This window comes from Nomascus leucogenys, chromosome 16 (genome assembly GCF_006542625.1).
Source record: "Nomascus leucogenys isolate Asia chromosome 16, Asia_NLE_v1, whole genome shotgun sequence".
Classification (NCBI taxonomy): Eukaryota; Metazoa; Chordata; class Mammalia; order Primates; family Hylobatidae; genus Nomascus; species Nomascus leucogenys.
In genome coordinates this window covers 85,394,548-85,409,535 of record NC_044396.1, presented here as the reverse complement: position 1 = coordinate 85,409,535, position 14,988 = coordinate 85,394,548, and the positions used below count along the sequence as shown (strand labels likewise).

The following is a 14,988-nucleotide window of genomic DNA, read 5'->3' as shown; positions in this document are numbered from 1 at the left end:
ATGTGTGTGACTTACCTATTTTTGGCATTACTTTGTGCTTAACTGAGAGAAGGCACTTATTCAATACTTTTAAAATAGTAATAATAATAATGATAATTTTATTTCTGAAGATGAAATTAGACACTGAAACTTGTGGTTCCCATGCATTAGCACAGGAATCTTCCACAACCACCGTATGTGGTAGAAACTATTAAACACAATTTGTGAATATTGAGATTAACTTATTTATTTTCCTCAAATAAGAGAAGACTTGAATCTATATATTCAAACGGTACTCTGTATCACAGAACACTGATCTAAAGTAGTCAATACAGATAATATATGCCTATAAAGTTATTGAACTAAAGGTAAAGAAATAATTATTTGGCCAGCCAGGCAACAAGCTCAAGTCACATATAATAAAGGGTTAAAAATCAGGCTGATTTTCTACAGGCCTCAGCAACTCAATATCAGAAGATTCAATATCAGAATATGAAGTGGAAAGACACAACACCACAACACCTTCAAGAAAAGAATGTGTGAGACAAAGATTTATACCCAGCAAGGCTGGTCTTAAAGAGGTTTAACTATACAAGAACTCAGGAAACGTTCTCATGAGTCCTTTTTGAGGGAAAGAAGTACTGAAAGATGAACCTCATTTCAGCTCACCAAAATGTCGTGGAGAACTTTGACAGAAGTTGATTGTGAGAATGGATATATTTAAATATATTTAACTGGTAAGTTGAGGCTAAAACAAAGACAGAGTTTAGGTGACAGAGCTGAATACAAATATAGCTAACAAAAAGTGGGATGGGAAGTATTGTAATTTTGCTGATACCTTCATCTGCAATAGTTGCAAGTGTAAGAATTGTTGTTTACAGTTGACACATCAAATAGTAGAGTTCTAAGCATAGTTAATAATTAAAAGGTACTGCTAAGAAAAATAATAGTCTTAACTGAAATCTGATCAGGGACTGTGAATTTTATTATTGCTTATGGGAGTGAACTAAAATAAACTAAAGAAATAGACCAAGATATAATTATGCAGATAGGTATTATAATAAAAATATTAACTTCCCAAATTTTATAAGAATCACTCACACACACACACACATACACAGAGACCACCTGTTAAATTTTTAAACTCTTAGAAAAGAATACATAAAATCATATGACAAAAAAAGACAATGTTATTTGTCTTATCAGTCACTGTAAATGAGTTTAGCTTGCCTACTAAAAAAAAAAGTTCCCAGATTGAACTACAGAGAAAAACTCAATGTGTAATCTATCACATTTAGACGTATTTAAAATAAAGTGGTTCATACAAATTGAAAATGCAAAGATGTGCAACATTTGCAGGCAAAAGCAACCAAGAGAAAGCGGTGGTCACAATCTTAATATCAGACAAAGTAGAATTCTTGCAAAAAAAGCATTAAATAAGACAAAATTGGAAACTTATAATACTAAAGGGTATAATTCACGATAAAAATTAAAGTTATAAATATTGATAACTAAATATAATAGTAATAATAGCCATAAAGTACAAATTATAGAAGCTAAAAGGAGGAAGAAACAAAAACACACTGGTTATTAGGAGAATTTAATTCATTTTTGTTTAAGTCCCTGATAGAACCAAAAATTCAAATAGAGAATTAAAAATATAATGTATAAGCTATATTTGGCATATATTTCAAATGCTGTACTCTGAAACTAGAATATATTCCTTTTTTATTTTTTAGATTTTTTTTTTTTCTTTTTGAGACAGAATTTTGCTTTTGTTGCCCAGGCTGGAGTGCAGTGGCACCATCTCGGCTAACTTTCGCTGCAATCTTCGCCTCCCAGGTTCAAGCAATTCTCCTGCCTCAGCCTCCCTTCTTAGATGTTTTTAAAACATCTGCCAGGCACGGTGGCTCACGCCTGTAATCCCAGCACTTTGGGAGGCCGAGGCGGGCGGATCATGAGGTCAGGGGATCGAGACCATCCTGGCTAACAAGGTGAAACCCCGTCTCTACTAAATATACAAAAATTAGCCAGGCGTGGTGGTAGGCACCTGTAGTCCCAGCCACTTGGGAGGCTGAGGCAGGAGAATGGCGTGAACCTGGGAGGCAGAGCTTGCAGTGAGCTGAGATTGCGTCATGCACTCTAGCCTGGGCAACAGAGCAAGACTCTGTCTCAAAAATAAATAAATAAATAAATAAATAAATAAATAAATAAATAAATAAATAAATAAAACATCTACAACTGAACATACTAGGCCAAAAGGAAACCTTAATAAATTCCAAAATGTCAAAACAATACAAACCATTTTCTGACTATAATTCAATAAGACTAGAAATTAATAATAAAACTATAGGCTCTTTTACTTGGAAACTCTAAAAAGTGTTATCTTCTAAATAACTCTTTGGACAAAAAGGAAATACAAACCCAAACTGCAGAATGTCTAAGGAATAATGCAGCCAAACATATGGATAGAGATAAAAAGTGCTTGTAGAAAAATTCTTAGACTTGAATAATTATGTAAAATTAAATAACGTATGTATTAGACACAAAAGTTAGAAAAAGAACATTGAAATATATGACTAGAGAGAAGTAACTTTAAGGACAAAAGCAGAAAGCAAACTAATAAGTGAAACTAACATGTATTGATTTGAAAAACAATAAGATAAAATAGATCAACTATAATCCAACCTGCTTAAGAAAAAAAGCAAAAAATTTCAATAAATAAGAAATGATAAGTAGGAAATAATCATGAAAAGAGAGAAAACTGAAAGAATCATGAGACCACCCTGCTCAACTTTCAAATAAATCTGACACACCACTACTTATAACATACTCTTAGCCAAAAAAAAAAAAAAAAACCTGAATTTGATCTAGCCTCCAGATGAACCAATACAGGGGAAATAAGAACATGCTAGATGATACCTAAAGAGAAAATCAGCACATTTCAGATTATAGAAAGTCTACCAGGAAGGCCAGGTATGGTGGCTGACGCCTATAATCCCAGCACTTTGGGAGGCCGAGGCACGTAGATCACTTGAGGTCAGGAGTTCAAGACCACCCTGGCACACATGGTGAAACCCCCATCTCTACTAAAAATACAAAAATCAGCTAGGTGTGGTGGCGTGTGCCTGTAGTTCCAGCTACTCAGAAGGCTGAGGCAGAAGAATTGCTTGAACCTGGGAGGTGGAGGCTGCAGTGAGCCGAGATCATGCCACTGCACTCCAGCCTGGGTGACAGAGTAAGAGTTCATCTCAAAAAAAAAAAAAAAAAAAAAGTCTACCAGGAAGATGACCTTGTTTATTCAACAAATAAATTTCGAGGAAAGATATCTGGGAGAGGAGGAGGTGAGATTTATAGAAAACCCTATAAATGAAGAGATTTAAGACACATATCCAGCAGGTGTAATTGCCTAGAGCTTATTTGGACCCTGATTTCAACAAATAACTGAATGACTTCCTATTTAAAAAATAATACTTATGTTTAGTGACACAGCCTGAAAGTTCTGTAAGCAAAAGAATACAATATCCCAGGATTGCTACAAAATACTTCAGACTCAGGAGGAGGGTGGGGGGAAGTAGGGTGGGATTCCACATGCAATAGGAGTGACTGTGAACCGATAGTTGCTGGGTCCTGGGTAGCTGGAGCTCAGTATACTATTCTTTCCTAACTTTATATATGTCTAAAATTTTTCATAATACAAATAAATTTGTAAAAATGTTTGGAACCCAGTTGAAATATAAACCTTTCCGGAAAAAAAAATTTATGAAATTTGACCCCAGAAAATAATGAAAATTCAAACTTTGTAATTACCAGAGAATAAATAAAAAGTTGCCAGAAAGTTAACCATCTCTTCTTCCCCACCTCCCAGCAAAAGGAAAAAGATATTTTCACAGAGGACGTCTGCCAAATCCTTAGAAGGCAAACAGCTCCAATGTGATTTATATTATTCCAGTACATAAAGAAAAGGGAAATTCTATAATTCTTTCATGAAGTGAAAAGCACATCAGCACCAAATATTGAGAAAGATTTCACAAAAAAAGGAAAAAACAATATCTCCCTAATAGATGTTAAAGCAAAAATTTTAAATAATATATTAACAACTAAAATCTAGCATGACACTAAGAAAATTAAACATTATGACCCGGTAGAATTTATGCAAGAATTCAACAATGTGTTCAATATTATAAAATCTGTTCACATAGTTTATTACAATAATTATATAAAACACAAAGGTACACTTGAACAAAATAAATTATGTAATCTGTTCTTGGTTAGGGAAATTCAATCGTGTAACAATGCCAAATCTCTCCAGGTTGATTTCTAAATTTAGCATAATCCTAACAAAAATATCAAATTTTGGTTTTGGTTTTAGAAGTAGACTAGATGGACCAGGCACAGTGGCTCATGTCTGAAATCCCAGCACTTTGAGAGGCCGGCCGAGGCCGGGGGACCACCTAAGGTCAGGAGTTTGAGACCAGCCTGACCAACATAGTAAAACCCTGTCTCTACTAAAAATACAAAAAATTAGCTGGATGTGGTTGCGGGTGCCTATAATCCCAGCTACTTGGGAGGCTGAGGCAGGAGAATTGCTTGAACCTGGGAGGCAGAGGTTGCAGTGAGCAGAGATCGCACCATTGCACTCCAGCCTGGGCAACAGAGAGAGACACCGTCTCAAAAACAAAAAAAAGTAAACTAGATGATTCTAAAGTTTATATTGAAAACAAGGACAAATCTGAACAAAAATATCAATGACTAGGGGTCCAGTCATATCAGATATTAAAATATGTCATGGAGCTCAATAATTAATTTAATTAACCATTAATTAAATTAGTATTGCACTGTTACCCAAATAGTCCAATGGAACAGGAGAGAAAGTTGATTAATACAATGAGATACATTCTGTAATGTATAAGGGAATAAGAGAAAAGTGGTATCTTAAGTCAGCAGAGAAAAGATATTCAATTCAAGGATAGTAGGTCAACTGAATATTGGTCTAAACATAGCTCACTTCATGCACTAGAATAAACTCCAAATAGATAAAATAGTTAAATACAAAATTTCAAACTATAAAAATATTAGAAGAAAATATGGAGTAAGAAGGCTTATTTAGTTACAGTTCAGAATCCAATATTTATAAAAGAATTGATTGACAAATTATATGGTAAACAATTTTTAAAAATTTCTACCTAGCATAATAAAACCATTAGCAAAATCAAAAGACAAAATCAAGCTAGGCAAAGTATTTGCAAGTCATATTACAGATCAAGCTTTTAATCTTCATAATATGTAAAGAGCTCTTAGAAATGATAAAAAGAGTAATAACTAAAAAGAAAAATGGGCAGAAGATATGAATAGAAAGTTCACAATAAAAAACATAAATGGTTTTTAAAATACAGAAAGACACAACATAAGAGATAATCAAATTAAAACAATACTGAGATACCATTTTTCATCTATCAGGTTGGTAAAAAAATTAAATATTGACCATACATTGCATGTGTGAGGTTGGGTGGAAACTGGTAAATTGCTGGAGAGAGTGTAAATTGGTACAAACTCTATGGAGGGCAATTTTAGAATACTAGCAAAGCCATAAAAGCATATATACCCTTTGAGCCATCAATCTCATTTCTGGGAATTTACCCAACTGATAAGCTTGCTCAGTTACTAAGTGACAAATTGTTGCAGTATTGCTTGTAGTAAAACGTGGAAACACGCATAACGTCCCTCAAGAGGAGACTAATTAAATAATCCTAGTATATCCATGCCATGGAATATATGCAGATGCCAAAAAGAATACAAATATTTTTATATATTATAAGAGATTCGGGATGTATTGGTACTTGAAATAGGACGCAAGAGGTGTTTAGGTATGCTACTTTGTGTGACGGAAGTGCGTGGTGATAAGCATACACCTTTATACATGTTTGTTTTCTGTAGGCATCCCAGGAAGGTGATAAAGGTGCTTATTATGGTGGGGGTGGGGAACTCAGTGGATAGCAGGCAAAAATGGGAATAAGAAATTTTCCCGTGTGCCTTTTGAAACTGCTTATTTTGTAAGCTATTGAAATGTATTTCCTATTCAAAGTTACTTGATAAGCATTGAAACCTTTGCAAAGTTAGCACAAAGTCACTGTGGAGATGGAGCGGTGCAAGGCAGAGGGGAGGAATGGCTCCTGTGCTCCAAGGAGGAGCCTGGATAGGCCCCTCAGAGTCTCTGCTCACAGGTGAGGGGCTGGCCGACAGACCGCAGGTCATAATACTCCCAGCTGTGCGAGAATGAGCAACCCCAGACCATCCAGGAAGCCCTGAGTCAGCATCCGGCCCTGCCTCTGCATGCAGAGGAGTGGTTTTCTCAAGGTGAGTCCGTGAAGAACGTGCTTCTGGCCTGAGTTACCTGTCTGGGGCAAAACACAGGCTTTACCAACCTTTCCCAACTGGAGGACACACCCAGCTGTCTGTGGCGAAAGCCAAGTTTGTGTCCTGCAGTCAAAGCCAAATAAAGGCCCGAGGAGGTTGTCCAGAAAACCCAGCAATGGCAGAGGAACAAGAGAGCTTCCATCAGCCATCACCTAGTCAGACGGTTCACTCCCTTTCCTTCCTGAAAACACAGTGTAGCCCAAGGAAAGACAGTGTGGGTTTCTGTGTTAGATGCAGGAGCAGCTTCCAGCTCTGATGCTCAACAGTTAAGGGTAACTCCGGACGAGTCACTGAAGCTCACGAGAACTCAGTTTCCTAATCTATGGAATGGCTTGTGCCCAACTCACAGAATTCTTGGGAGGATTAGAAATAATGCATGTAAAGTGCTTGGCATTTTGTGCTCAGTTCAGGGTAACCACGTGGGATCCATGTGTTAACATATCTTTCACTTCCAGCTCTGCCTAGTGGAGAGTTTCACCCGGGAGAGATCTCTGAGCAACTACCTAGCTATTATCTAGCCTCATTAGATAATTGGTTATGTTTACATAATCTAGGTTTAGCCAGATGGGGCAAAGGGACTAGTTCAGGAATGGCAAATACTCTGACCATGTGTACATGTCACATTTCTACTCTATGTCTAGGGTAGACATTGCTAGTCTACCCTAGACATCGGTAGTCTACCCTAGACATTGCTGGTCTACCCTATGGCATGGAGAATTCTTCTCAATGCCATGTTCCAGACAGCCACTGTCCATTGACTGCCGTGCAGGAGAGATGAAATCCACTTAGCAATTCTAGATAGATATCTAAAACCCCATCACAATCTTGCTTCCTTTGATTTCTCAGATTCTATCAAAAATGACAATAAAAAACACTTTTAATATTTAATTTTAAAGAACATTAAAATAGATTACCACTTTCACATTATTTAATTAACATCAAAAACATTTGATGTGATGTGGACCAGGTCACGGGCAGAGCTTTCCCTCAAGGTCCTACTGTACCTGGAGGGACTGTCACCTGGCATGAACTCGACCCCTGCCTGTCTCACCTTTCGTTAGGAGATTCTGTAGGACCAACACATGTTCTTCTGCATTCGCATTTTTTATTTTGTTTCTTTATTTTGGAGACAAGATCTTGCTGTGTCACCTAGGCTGGAGTGCACTGGCACAATCTCAGCTTACTGTAGCCTCAAACTCACAGGTTCAAGCGATCCTCCCTCCTCAGCCTCCTGAGTAGCTGGGACTACAGGCATGCATCACCACATCCAGCTGATTTTTTTGTATTTTTTGTGGAGACGGGGTCTCACAAGCTGGTCTCAAACTCCCGGCCTCAAGCTATCCTCCCACCTTGGCTTCTCGAAGTGCTGGGATTGTAGATATGAGCCACCGCACCCAGCCTACATTTACACGCTTGAAATAAATTCTGTGTATCCAGTTCACTTGGCACTAGTTCTCTAGGCTTTGTTGTGGTGGCCCTGTGGGAAAGGGAAGGGACAGAAGATATTTATTTAGTACTGACTGTTCGCTAAAGAATCTATTTAATCTCTTCTTTTTAGTCATCTTTTGAGGTAGATGTTACTACCCCCATTGTACAGTGGTAAAATTAAGGCTCAGAGAGTTTAAATGGCTTCTTCCCAAGGTCTCAGAGCTAGTAAGCTGACTGAGTAAATTTCTTGCCTGTTTAAACAACAGTTATGAGGCAGAGCAAATCCTCCCAAACGAAACTTGTCTGGATCTGATTTCTGTTTGTTCCTTAACTGGAAGTGTTGGAACATATCTGGGGCCATAGAGTGGTAGAACTGTTTAATTTGGATGCATGGTGCACATGGTTTCACGATTATAGCTCGTTTTGTTTTGTTCTGATTTCTGCAGCACTGTGGAATGGTCAGCCCCCATCCCTATGGAACCACCCACCTTTCCAAAAAATCCTCCAAGCTGGTAAGGGCTGGATTGTCAAGGAAGTCCCCCACTGTGCCTTTTTCTTTCTGGCAGCCCTCTGCTCCATTGATGAAGGTTCAGCCAGGAGTCCCGGGCTGCCCCTCAGTCAAGACCAAGCTGGCTCATGGTCACTTGTGACAATAAGTAAAGCATCCCCATCAACATAATCATCTGACAAAAACTGATCCCACCCCAGTCCCCATGCTGGGGCCTGGGTGCTAAAGACAAGATCTCGGCTGAGCATGCCACTGCCTGGGCCTCAGAGTGAGCTGTGTGCTTGTACTTTATATGATGTATCTCTGTTTATCCACACCATGGATTATACCAACCTCATGGGATAAATGCTACTTCTTTTGGCAGTTTTTACAGTTTTATTTAAACACAAACGTGCACATGAGCTGTCTACTCATTTTCTTTGCGGCGCTGCCTGGCATTAGGGTTGGTGACTCTGATGGCTAGCTGGGCGGCTCTTTCCATGACTTGGTGGTTCTTGGAGGAAACATTGTGAGCGATGTCAGCACAGTACGATTTATTGCACATCAGCAGCACTTCCAGCTCCTTGACATTGTGGACCAGGAAGTTCCGGAAGCCACTGGGCAGCATGTGCTTTGTTTTTTGCTTGCTCCCATAACCAATGTTGGGCATCAAGATCTGGCCTTTGAACCTTCTGTGAACCCTGTTGTCAATACCTCTGGGTTCCTGTCAGTTACACTTAATTCTGACATATCAGTCTGACTAGTGACGGATGAAATTCTTGGTTCTCTTTTTGACAATCTTGGGCTTCACAAGGGGTCTAAGGGCAGCCATGATGCTGAGGAGATGGCTGCCACCTCATAGGCAGCACTGAGGAAGAGGTTAAATGCTATTATTAAACCCATCGTACGGATGAGGAAACTGCGACTCCAGAGGTTGAAGTAGCTTGTATAAGGTCATGCCCTTAGCAAGTGCATCTGGATTTACATTCTGAGCTCTTGACTAATCTATGTTGTCTCTAATGGGCTCCTTCATTAGAGACTTGTAGTAGTTAGATTATGTCTAATTATGAGTAACAGAAAAAGCCCCAAATAACAGCGGTTTAAGCAACATAGACGTTTACTTCTCTGTTGTGTCCAAGGCATTCCAAGGAGCTGTCTGGGCTGGTATGGAGCCCCAGAGTGTCGGCGAATCAGGTTCCTTCTCTCCGTTGTTCTGTGCTGCATTGGTTTCATGCCTAAGGTCACCTCGTGGTCCACAGTAACTGCTGGAGCTCCAGCCATTGCATTTCACTCTTGCCAGCATAAAGGAAGAAACAAATTAACTTGTGCACGCTTTTTCCTCAAACATATTTTCTAGAAGGTTTCAAACACTTCTAATTAGATTGCATTGGCCAAAACATTGTCACATACAAGGGAAACTGGGAAATATTTACTTGGGCTGGTTATCTGTTAAAATTTGGTGTTCTGTTATGAAAGATGAAGAGGAGATTGAATACAACCCATTATTTCCTTATTTGAGGCCAAAACAAGGGCCTGGGCTGGGAATTAATGTATTCATTGTTGAATAATTTGTTAATTCTTAAAGCAAATATGTAGGAAGGGTTTCCTTTGTGCTCATCTGATTCCCCATCCTGGGGACCCAGGGTAACTAAGATAGACGCAGTCTCTGCTGCCATAATCTTGCAGCTTATAGTCCTACAGTTAAAGACATGCCTCTGACTTTAATGCACTTTGTGACTCCAACACACCATGTCCTTCTCTGAGCATTGGTTTTGTTATCTACAGAATTGTTGGCTCCTGTAACTGATAAGGACCTTCTAGCTAGAATATTCCCTGATGAGGTGTCTCTGAGATTTAGGAGAAAGGTCGGATGATAAAGAACCCGGCTTCCATTTACTCCTTGGGGATAACAATCACTAACTTGCTGGGTTATTATTTAAATTGGGTGGGTCCCATGGGGAAGCGCCCAGAAAGGTGCCTGGCAGAGAAGGGGGCCTTTTGTTTCTATGTCTCCCTGTCTCTTCTAAAGAAGAAGGAAATTCCCTGGCCATGTAAGGAGAATGCATTTGGAGCTTCAGGACATCCAGGGAGTATGGGGTGCCCAGGGTTTGGAAGCTGTCGGGGGAGGCTGGAGGGCACCAGCAGTCTCCCACTCACTCCCCACAGTAGCCTGACTCTGGAAAATTTTCTCTAACTCTAGGGTAGAGGATCGTTGCAACCCTTTTACCCAGGGTGGGTAGTCTGTCTGAGAGGCAGCACGAGGATTCTGGAGCCCGTCAGCCTGAATTTAAATCCTGACTCTGTCACCTATTAGCTTATAGTATGGGCTAAATTGTGTCCCACAAATTCATAGGATGATATCCTAACCTCTACTACCTCAGGATGTGACTGTATTGGAAGACAGGCCTTTACACAGGTCCTCAAGTTAAAATAAGATTACTAGGGTGGCCTAATCCAATGTGACTGGTGTCCTTAGGAGAGAAGAAAGCATGGGCACAGGTACAGAGGGAAGACCATGTGAAGACACACAGAGGAGACAGCCACCTACAAGCCAGAGAGGACTCAGAAGAAACCAACCCTGCCAACATCTCCATCTCAGACTTCCAGCCTCCAGACCTGTGAAAGAATCAATTTCTGTTGTTTGAGCCCCACAGCCTGCAGTTGTGTATTACGGCAGCCCTAGCAAACTGCTACAAACTCTGTGATGTGACACTTTTTTCACTTGAACTTTCTGTGTTCACTTTCCTCATTTACCAAACTGGTAGTACAGTAACATCTCCCTCATAAGAATGTTCTGAGGCTATCAATAAGGAGAGTACTTAGAACAGGGCCTGGCACAAGACTTGCTCTCAGTAAGCATAAGCTACAATTAAGAAGGTGAGTACCCGCCCACCTCCTCTCCAGACCTCCAAGGCTGAGGTTCCTGTCCATGCCCCTTCCTCTAGCATTCAGTGGAATTGGGCACTGTGCTCCTAGTAGGTAACACTCCTGGACAAACCAGGCCTGAGCTGACTCAATGCATGATGAATGAATGAATGAATGCAGCCTTAAACGTTTACTGAAAACCCGTGTTTCAATCAACACCGGTGGATATCTTAATTGTAAATGCTTAAAGGCAGAGATGAAACTGTTGGTAGTGGGTACAGTATGTGAGTGCCCAAGAGTGAAAATAGGGGATTTCTTTTAGGGGAGAGGCAGCGATGCTAACAGTCACCTACCCAGCAGGTGAGCCAGGCCAGAGACACCTGGCCCCAGTCCAGAGGCTTACCTGTATCTTGGGAGGCTGACGCAGCTGCCTGGGGAACGCGGCCGACGAGGAGGACGTGACTGAGCACTCAGGCAAGCGGGTGCAAGGTGGCAAACCTGTCGGAGAAGCTAGGGAGACACCTGTCGGACTGGGTCACCTGGCAGAACAGCGCTCTGCACCGACATCCTGCAGAGGAGCTCCCAAATGCCGCCAGAAGAGCCAACAGGGGCTAAGCAAGGCCCTCGGATAGGGGGTCACCCAGCTGCCTGGTGGGTCACCCAGAGCAGGGCCTACCCTCCAGGATTGGGACTGACTCCTGGTCCTGGCTCCTCCTCCTGCCCCGCCCCGCCCCAGGGACCTTTATAAAAGGCTTCTCCAGCACCTATCTGCAATGGAATTTCTGTTGCTTGGATATAAGGCGCATGTGAAATATTCCATTGTATTCTCCCTACAAATTTTAAAAGATGCTAAGCAACACAAAGAGGTGTTGCCTGGTATTTATTTCCCCCCACTGCTGGGGAATACCCTGGACAGAAGGGCCTGTCCACCCCCAATGGCCCCCATGAGGCTTTCTTCTTTGCCTTGTCTACTGAGTTTCTATCTAAGCCCTCCCCTTCCCAACCTTCCCTGTTTTCTGGTTATGGATCCCTCAGCTTTTCCACCTGTTATACCACAACCCATTCTGGGAATCTAGGAAAGCAATCACGGAATCTAGGAATACCATTGTGCCCGGAGTTGGGGATTGGAGTCCACAAAGATGTTCTGGAGAAGATGAAGTTTACACCCAGTTTTGTTGGAGGTCAAAGGCAGCCACCCCAAGTCAGCCTGCCATCTACCAACGTGCCCATTCATCTCATCAACACTTATTAAGCCTCTACTGTGTGCAGCCAGGCTCTGGATGCTGGGGATACACTGGAAATATTTCTCAAAGAACTAACCCTCACAGACGAGAGACAGGCCTGCAAACAGAAAATGGGGCTTACACGTGACATTGCTTTTCCAAAATACCTTTTTTCAGAGTCATCATCATGAGGGCTGGGACATGTGGGCAATGGAGACTCGGCCAGAGAGGCCAGCCTGGAAGGTTTCCAAAGGAGGGCCCTACAGATGTGTTTCGAGGAGCAAAGTGTCCACAAACTTCCTGTGCCTGCCAGGTAGAAGTTATTTGCACACACATCCTTTCTCCGCATAAATTGTATCCACTCCCATGCGTAATTGTAGGCCTCCTCCTCCACATTGACTGTTAGAAATCACTAAAACTGTCCCTGAAAACAGAGGTAATCTTCACCTGTTGTGCAGAGGGTAAAGGAAGTTTTTTTCCAGTGCTTTTTGGGGAATTGTTCCATGTTACTTACTCTAGATAGAATTGTCTAGACCAATAAACCAGTAGACCAATAGAACATTCTGCAATGATAGAACTGTGTGCTGGCCAGTCTCAGTAGCCACTGGTCACAAGGGTTATTGAGCACTTGAAACGTGGCTAATTTTTAATTTCATTTCCTTTGAATGAATTTAAACAGACCTGTGTGGCTACTGGTTGTTGTATTAGACGGCACAGTTCTAGCCATCGGGGGCTGCTCCTTCGCAGAACTGCAGCCACTGTATTATCGTGGACATTTCTTCTCAAGACCTGTTTTCTACATGGGAGCTTCATGCACTGCTGCTCTGGCCCTTGCAGTGATGCAGAGGTCCCAACACAGGGGTGGTGGACAAAGATCTGAGGCCACAAGTTCAGGTGTGCAAGAAATATCCATTTTTCTTACTTTTTTTTAAGTCCGTGGGGACTTGCAGCCCTCATTCCGCTGGCTCAGTGGGAAATTCATTCTCTGTCGTGAGTGGGCACCCAGCTCCCCTGCACCAATGTCAGGTAAAGTTTCACAGGTTGTGTTACAGAGCAGGCAGGCACTGGGGAACTCAGGGTTTCTTCGGAGCAGGGGTTACTGCCTGGGCACCAGGCTCTCTAGAGAGGGTGGGTTGAGGACATAGCAGCCCCTCTACCTCCCTAGGGCAGGAGCAAGGGTCCCTGTTGCTAACAGAACCCTAGACCCTGCCCCCAGCTCAGGCAAAGTGTTCTTCCTTCTCCAATCTTTAAGTTTCTCTCCTTGCCTTCTGGAATTCTTGATCAAACCTTTTCATGCCGTAAGTTTTATCAAAACAAAAGCCAGCAATGACTGTGTCTTGCTTTGGGCCCAGTCACCCTAACCCCCAGGTCAAGAGGGCTCAAATGGCCAGGTTTCTTCCCAAGAGCCCTGCTGAAAAAAACAAAAAGAAGAACCTCACTCTCTAATATTGCAACACATTATTCTTCCTCATAGGACCGTCACTGCCAATGTGGAGAAAAGGGGGAAAGACCTGGAAAAGACATTTGCAGCAAAGAAACAGTTTTGTTAGGGCCTATGGCCGGCAGGTTCCAGCGCGGCAGCCTCCGAATGATACTAGTCACAATGGTGGCAGCTTCCTGAGTGTCTGCTGTGCAATCATCTCCATAAGTCCTCATGATGAGTTGGATGTTGGCCTGCCCATTTCAAAGACGAGGATACTGAGGTCCCAAGAGGTTAGACAATGTAGCTAAGGTCTGCAAGGATTAAATCCAGGTCTCTTTGTCTAGAAGCTTCAGTTCCTGCAGGCAGCCTGGAAACAGATGATGTAAATGAGTGTAAGGAGAGAGGCAAGGCAGCAATTTGCCTTGGGAATGGGGTGTGTCAGAAGTAAGAAGCCAAGCCCTCAGCCAGGAGATGAGTCAAATCATTCAGGTGACTCCAGAAACCAAGAGACCAAGCCAGCCTGGCATCCCAAACTGCTGGCCTGTTCCTAAACAGGCACACCTTCTCCAGCTTCTATTAATAATCAGCCAGGAAGCCTCCCACAGTTACTCACCTAATGATGAAACACATGATCACTCTTTCAGAGAGAGTCCTGCCCACCATCACCGAGGGGGCAGGGAGGAGGCGAGATCAGTAGCAACGCCCTTTCTCCCTTTGAGTAGAGGCAGTGTGGGCTGGATTGTGGTAAGACTGGATCTGCAGTCATAAGACCTGGGACCTAGAGCCAGGAACACACTCTCTGGGTGTCGGGTTCCTCAGACTACACAGGGAGAATGTTGACTTCAAGCATTTCCCCACCAACCTTTGCATTTAGAAGGCACTTGGTTGCTTAGGAAAAAGAAACCATGGAGGTTTGGGGTCATCCAGATAATGGTGGTTAGGGACAAACTTGGCTGACTGCCTGGGTTCCAATCCCAGCTCTACTTACTAGCTGGGACATCTTCGGCAAATTACTTTTTTTTCTGCCTTGGTATTTCCATTTATACAGTGGGGATGATAAAAACAGTACCTTATCTTTTGGAGATGTGTTGAAGACTATGGTTATTACGTACAAGTGGTTTATAACCATCCCTGGTACTTATATGCTAAATAAGTATTAGTTCTTC

General features: G+C 42.0%; 1 pseudogene; it reads right to left on the bottom strand.

Annotated features, from left to right (window-relative positions):
- Positions 1 to 8,738: 8,738 nt before the first annotated feature.
- Positions 8,739 to 9,143, bottom strand: LOC100596789 (annotated as a pseudogene).
- Between the last annotated feature and the right edge of the window lie 5,845 nt (positions 9,144 to 14,988).